At 38.9% G+C, this 7,133-nt stretch overlaps 1 long non-coding RNA gene across 1 annotated transcript; it reads left to right on the plus strand.

Moving 5' to 3' along the window:
- Positions 1-1,596: 1,596 nt before the first annotated feature.
- Positions 1,597-4,806, plus strand: LOC120039075. Its single transcript, XR_005475275.1, has 2 exons — positions 1,597-2,757; positions 4,555-4,806. It is a non-coding gene; the product is annotated as an uncharacterized LOC120039075 (long non-coding RNA).
- The last annotated feature ends 2,327 nt before the right edge of the window (positions 4,807-7,133 follow it).

A 7,133-nucleotide genomic window follows, 5' to 3' on the forward strand; every position in this document is an offset into this window, starting at 1 on the left:
TGAATGTTTTGGGAGTTTCACCCTCCAAACATTATTTCCTAAAGGACTTAATGATGAAATGCCTATGTATGTTATGTTGTGAATTTGAACATGAATTTTGTGCCTATTTATTAAGATTACTCTGATGTTTTTCGTACGATGTACCCAATGATTAATGAAAACTTGCTATGTCCTCATTGTGGTTTTACAGACGTGTTTAATGCGTCTTATTTATAGTGTATGTGTGTTTATAGTGTTTGTGAAATGCATATTGTTATATTTGGTAGCACTTATTTGTTTTTCCTTTGCCTCCGACCCCTTTCGATGTGTGGAACTGATGTGGGTGGGGCTAGGTCTACATAAGGGTGCTAATTTAAAAAAATTCACAATAGCTCTGACGGAGGTGGTGAGGCCGATACGTAAAGCTTATTAAATATCAGTGATACTACCAAGAGCAGTGTGTGGTTTCCTTTTTCCTTCATACCACCTTTATCAAACTCCAGAAAAACACCTTTTATACCACCTTTATATAACACCTTTATTCAACTCCAGATATAACACATTTCATACCACCTTTATATAACACCTTTATCAAACTCCAGAAAAACACCTTTTATACCATAAAAAAAAAAAACTTTATTTGATGAGGCAAGTCAGTTAAGTACAAATTATTATTTACAATGACGGTCTATTGGGGTCATTGTGGGTTAACTGCCCTGTACAGAACAACAGATGTTCACCTTGTCAGCTCAGGGATTGGGGCCAGTTACTGGCCCCAAGCTCTAACCACAAAAACCTTCACATGACCCTACAAAGGGCTTTGGTACCTGTCATGGAAAAATTAACTTCACTGGATTTTGAAATACTAAAATTGATTCTAGAACACCTGCTGCCCCGAGATTATCAGACCCCGGTGGCTTCTTATTATTGAAAGACAACAATCGTTTTTTTTCACCTCTTCCACACTGACTTTACGGAATTCAAAAGTACATTTCTTGTCTTTCATAATTTGGTCAGGTTATACTTGGATGTGTAGTGTCAGCGTTTGTTGCTGGCATGTCATCCCTAAGTTTGTTTATCTTGGCAATATCAGTGGGTTTTGTGATGAATGAGACATCTGATTCAATGTATGAAGGAGCTGAGTTGTCTTTTTTCCCCAGAATTTTGTTGAATGTGCTCCAAAGCTTTTTACTATAATTCTTTATATAATTTATCTTGGTTTCATAGTATAGTTTATTTTTATTTAGTTTAGTCACACGCTTTCTTAATTTGCAGTACATTTGCCAATCGGTTGGGCTGCCAGACTTATTTGCCATACCTTTTGCCTCATCCCTCTCAACCCATACAATTGTTCACTTCCTCATCAATCCAAGAGATTTAACAGTTTTTACAGTCATTTCCTTAATAGGTGAGTGCTTATTAGTAACTGGAATAATCAATTTCATAAATGTGTCATGTGCAGCGTCTGGTTGCTCCACAGACCAGAAAATATTCTAGAAATAGCATTTCACAATCAACATCTTGATCAACTCTATGCAAAGGAGATGTGTCCTGGAAGAGGCTACGACCCCGTTCTCCTGTAATGCGGTAGAACCTTCCCAAGGATTGCCGGAATGCACGGACGGTGTTAGTGGAAGGACAGGAAGTTCCGGGCAGACGCGCACCATTCTTCATTATAAAGAAAGCGCCAGAACGGTGCAGTCAAGAAGATAACCTTCGTGTCCGTTTCTATTCATTACTACAGGTATGTAATAGCACGTTTAAACTTTCTAAAGAATATATGTACTTGAGATTTCTGAATTCGTTCACGAGCTCGTAAAATGGCGGCGCCACTCGGTCTGCGTCAATTTCTTTTATTGCAACAATAATAACAAAATTACACATCAATACAGGGACATTCCTGTGAATACAATGATAAAAAGTCCAGGCAGAGGGAGACAATTTCACGGTTGCACTACTGTTTTGAAGCTGAATGTAATGATTATCAGTTTTCTACATGTGTACTAATATTCACACACATTACGTTGTTTCTATCTTTATCTATAAATGTTACTATGGTGTGAACAGATATACTATTGGTTTTGATTGAAATAATACACCGAAGACGAGGTTATTAAGGAAAATAGTACATAGTGCTGCCTACAACATACTGCAACCTTGTACTAAATGTTTTTTGAGTCATTTATGTGAATTCAGGAAATCTACTATAGATTAAGTGCACTTAAATTGTGTAGCCTGATTTAAAGTGTATACTTTGTCTAATGTGAATTAATTCATGTTTTGTTGTCAATGTTTAGCTACCAGATCTATTGAAATGAGATCAGTGCTTGACTTGGACAGGAGCTCACCGGAGCTGAGTACCGGCACCTCAAATGTCTACTGTTTGAGCTCATGTTCCTCTTATAGAATATTAGCTCAACAGTATTGTGGTGCTCCTGCACCTAAATTGAAACAATATTTTTAGAGAATAAAGAAAGTGCCAGAACTGTCAAGACTAACTTTTGTATCCGTTTCTCTTTATTACTTCAGGCCAACTCAGATTAAGTCTGAGGGCGGAAACATCAACAGTGAGGACAAACCCAGCCTGCCTCTCTCCTTCCACACGGAGTCCAAGCATACAGTCACTGGGTCCTGATTGTGACCGCGAGGCCCAGTTTGCACCGCAGGATCCAGAGATGGCATCAGTGAAGCTGGAAGACTGCAGTCAAACACTGGAGCTGAATGTCAACATTAAAGATGAAGAAGAGGAGGAGAAGATTGGGAAATCTGTTTCTCATGGTAAGAGCAGGTTTTATCTCACTAAGTTTGTGCTATTCATTCCAAATTCCCCACTGTGTATGAAAGTTGCAGTAGAACTGTTTCATGATGAACTGTTTCAATGAGAAGGTAGATGTTATTTCATGCTACTGACACTTGCATGGTTTGACACCAGTATTGCCAGAATTCGTTTTACTCACTGGGCTATCTGGAGTGATCACTAAGTAATTGAAGTAGTGTTTTAAAGTTATATGAAATGAGCCTGTGGAGTTACTAACCCTTGTGATAGTGAGTGGTAGGATGACACTCCCCATCTTACCCACTTTTAGAAAATATTTATTCCCCTTTTGTATTGCACAGCCTTCTGATATGAATACATACAGTGCATTCGGAAAGTATTCAGACCCCTTGGCTTTTTCCACATTTTGTTACGTTACAGCCTTATTCTAAAATTAATTAAATAAAACATTTATCATCAATGTTCCTCACAAAGGAAACAGTTAAAAAAATGTTTTTGTTTGTACACGTATTAAAAATTCAAAACAGAAATACCTTTATTTACATAAGTTTTCAGACCCTTTGCTATGAGACTCGACATTGAGCTCAGGTGCATCCTGTTTCCATTAGATATGTTTCTACAGCTTGGTTGTTGTCAACCTGTGGTAAATTCAATTGATTGGACATGATTTAGAAAGGCACACACCTGTCTATATAAGGTCCCACATTTGTCAGTGCATGTCAGAGTAAAAACCAAGCCATGAGGTGGAAGGAATTGTCCGTAGAGCTCCATGAAAGGATTATGTTGAGGCACAGATCTGGGGAAGGAAACCAAAACATTTCCAAATAAAACGTGTAATATGCAGATAAAGCAGATACCTCTAAGAACTAGAGCCAATAAAAATCGAGGATTTACAGTTCCAATGATTCTAGAATATCACCGGTTTGGAAAAACTCACAAAACGGATCTCAAATATTATGAAACTCTGGGGCTTTCTTTTTCACTATATAAATAGATTATTCAAGAGTCAGACTTGATGTTAATTATTTTTACCAATGACCAAGTGAGGGGGAACTGACATACTTCCAGTGGAGAGCAATTGAACGTCTAGCTTGTAATAGCCAGAGGTCAAACATTTTCTTTTCGCTCCTATGTAAAGAGATATTCTCTGGGTAAAGATTTAGGAGGCATAGTTTAGGGATTAGTGGTATTGGGGTAGAGGTCATCTCAGAGATATAGCGCAGTACTGAGCTCCAAAACGTTTGTATCTCAGCACATTCCTCCAGGCAATGATACAAGGTGCCTAAATGCGTGTTACATTTAACACACAGGTCTGAGGTATTGGGGTCAAATTTGTGGGGCTTAACAAGGGTGATACATGTTCTCATTATCCAATTGTATTGCAACAATCTCAGGGGGATGTTTATTGTCTGTGTCTGAGCTCGAGAGCATATCATACCCCAATACACTGTACATATCCAAAAGTGGACCTAGAAGTTTGTCCTTAAATATATATTGGGAGCCCATCTGGACATGCTTAGGGGGCTTTCAATCTGGTACTCACTGACGTTTGATTAGTGTTCAATACATGACAAGATCCTGAGGGCCATTGTCCTGCCATTCATCCGCCGCCATCACCTCATGTTTCATCATGACAATGCACAGCCCCATGTCGCAAGACTCTGTACACAATTGAAAATGCTGAACATGTCCCAATTCCATGGCCTGCGTACTCACCAGACATGTCACCCTTTGAGCATGTTCGGGATGGTCTGGAGCGACGTGTACGACAGCTTATTCCAGTTCCCTCCTATATCCAGGAATTTCACACAGCCTTTGAAGAGGAGTGGGACAACATTCCAGAGGCCACAATCAACAGCCTGAATAACTCTATGTAAAGGAGATGTGTCCTGGAGGAGGCAGCGGCAGCTACCCACTTCTCCAGTGCTTCATTTGTAAATTGGGAGGTGATGGAACCAGAAGTGAATCCAAGAGGGTGGTGACCTGGGGGGCTCTGAGGTACCAGAACACATGAAATAAAATACCTTTTTAATAAAGCATTGCATGCATTATCATGGCTTTAGCGTACTGGCATAGAGCAGTGGTGTGGAGCCGCTTGCAGAATTTGCACACATGGAGTACATTTATTGTAGCCTGGAGTCCTGGAAAAATGTGGCCTTTTATAAACGGATTTCATGCAGTTCTACATAATTTTAGATGACTGGAGACTTTTGCAGAATCTTTTTTAATACCTCACAAATGACCAAAATGACAGACTGCTTTGACACTGACAAACTGAGACTCTGAGGTCAATAAAAATGACCGTGTCGCTAATCCATCAATAGCCTAGGGCAGGTGTGAGGAGAAAACATTGTACAATATGAGGAGGAAGTTATAGTCCTAACTTCTTGTCAATAGGGGGGGGCCATTTCGACTTTGTAAAAATTTCGTTCCCAAATTAAACTGCCTCGTACTCAATTCTTGCTCGTACAATATGCATATTATTATTACTATTGGACAGAAAACACTCTAGTTTCTAAAACCGTTTGAATTATATCTGTGAGTAAAACAGAACTCGAGTTGGAGCAATCTTCCTGTCAGGAAGTGAGAAATCTGAAATTGGGAACTCTGTTCCTGGGTCAGTTAAATAATTTGCAATTATTCTATTGGTCGACAAGCACTGCATACGATTTCCCCTAGATGTCAGCAAGCGTTGAGAATTGAAATGGTGTTGCTAGGTAGATCTGAGGCAGTATAAATAGGCTTGGCACGAGGGGTGCACCCTTTTCATCGTTCGCCATGACGCAAGACAGACCTCAGGATGGCATTCTGAGAAGCTCACGTTATCGGCGTTAGATATATCCGGCTCTGATTTTATTCGATATAGGTGTTAGAAACATCATAACGTAGTTATTTTAAACCGAGTTATATCAGTTTATATGAGTATATTGCGATTTTCGGAATTTTCTTTGTCCTGCGTTTTGAAGAGTTGGGCATGTCTGGGCCACATAGCTAATGTTTGCTGCTAATTACACGGTTGAAGACGACATTCTACAGCCGAGCAACGATTATTATGGACAAAGGACACCTTGCCCAAGATTCTGATGGAAGCTCAACAAATAGTAAGAAGTCTTTATGCTGTTAATTCGTATTTATGTTGAAAAATGTTAAACAATAATTCCGCCATTAATTTCGGCACGGTCTCGCTGTAACGCACGCTGTATGTCGTAGTAACGTTAATTTTAAAAATCTAACACAGCGGTTGCATTAAGAACTAATGTATCTTTCATTTGCTGTCCAACCTGTATTTTTTTTGTCAAGTTTACGATTAGTTATTGATTAGATTAGGTGCCTCTCCAAGATGGCGCCGGACAGATTGCTTGAAGTTTGGCTACTATTGACATTGTATAACCACGATTTGTGCCGCTACATATGCACATTTTCGAACAAACCCTATATGCATTGTGTAATATGATGTTACAGGACTGTCATCTGATGAAGTTTATGAAGGTTAGTCAAAAATTATATATCTTTTGCTGGTTTGTTACGATCGCTAACCTTTGCTGCTGGTAAATGGCTTGTGTTTCTGGCTATTGTGGTAAGCTAATATAATGCTATATTGTGTTTTCGCTGTAAAACACTTAAAAAATCGGAAATATTGGCTGGATTCACAAGATGTTTGTCTTTCATTTGCTGTACACCATATATTTTTCAGAAATGTTTTATGATGAGTATTTAGGTATTTGACGTTGGTCTCTGTAATTATTCTGGCTGCTTCGGCGCTATTTCAGATTGCAGCTGCAATGTAGAACTGTGATTTATACCTGAAATATGCACATTTTTCTAACAAAACATATGCTATACAATAAATCTGTTATCAGACTCATCTGATGAAGTTGTTTCTTGGTTAGTGACTATTTATATCTTTATTTCGTCGAATTTGTGATAGCTACCTATGCAGGGGAAAAATGGTGGGAAAAAAAAGTTGTGTCTTTTGCTATGGTGGTTAGCTAATAGAAATACATATTGTGTCTTCCCTGTAAAACATTTTAAAAATCAGAAATGATGGCTGGATTCACAAGATGTGTATCTTTCATTTGGTGTCTTGGACTTGTGATTTCATGAACATTTTATTATATGATATCCCTGTGGCTTTAGGCTAGGCTATGCTAGTCAGCTTTTTTGATGGGGGGGATCCCGGATCCGGGTTTGTGACTCGTTAGAGGCTAAACAAGCTTTCCAGTTTCACTGACTCACCCAATAATGTGCAGCTCACTCACCAGCCAAAAGCTTCTCTCTCTTCCTTTACTTTGTAAAACTATGCTGTTCGCTCAATAGGCCTATTTGGAAGTTGATAACTTGGTAACAGACAGATTAGTATGTTCTATTCAGCAGGATC

The sequence above is a fragment of the Salvelinus namaycush genome, unplaced genomic scaffold, assembly GCF_016432855.1.
Source record: "Salvelinus namaycush isolate Seneca unplaced genomic scaffold, SaNama_1.0 Scaffold2509, whole genome shotgun sequence".
In the NCBI taxonomy this organism is placed as follows: Eukaryota; Metazoa; Chordata; class Actinopteri; order Salmoniformes; family Salmonidae; genus Salvelinus; species Salvelinus namaycush.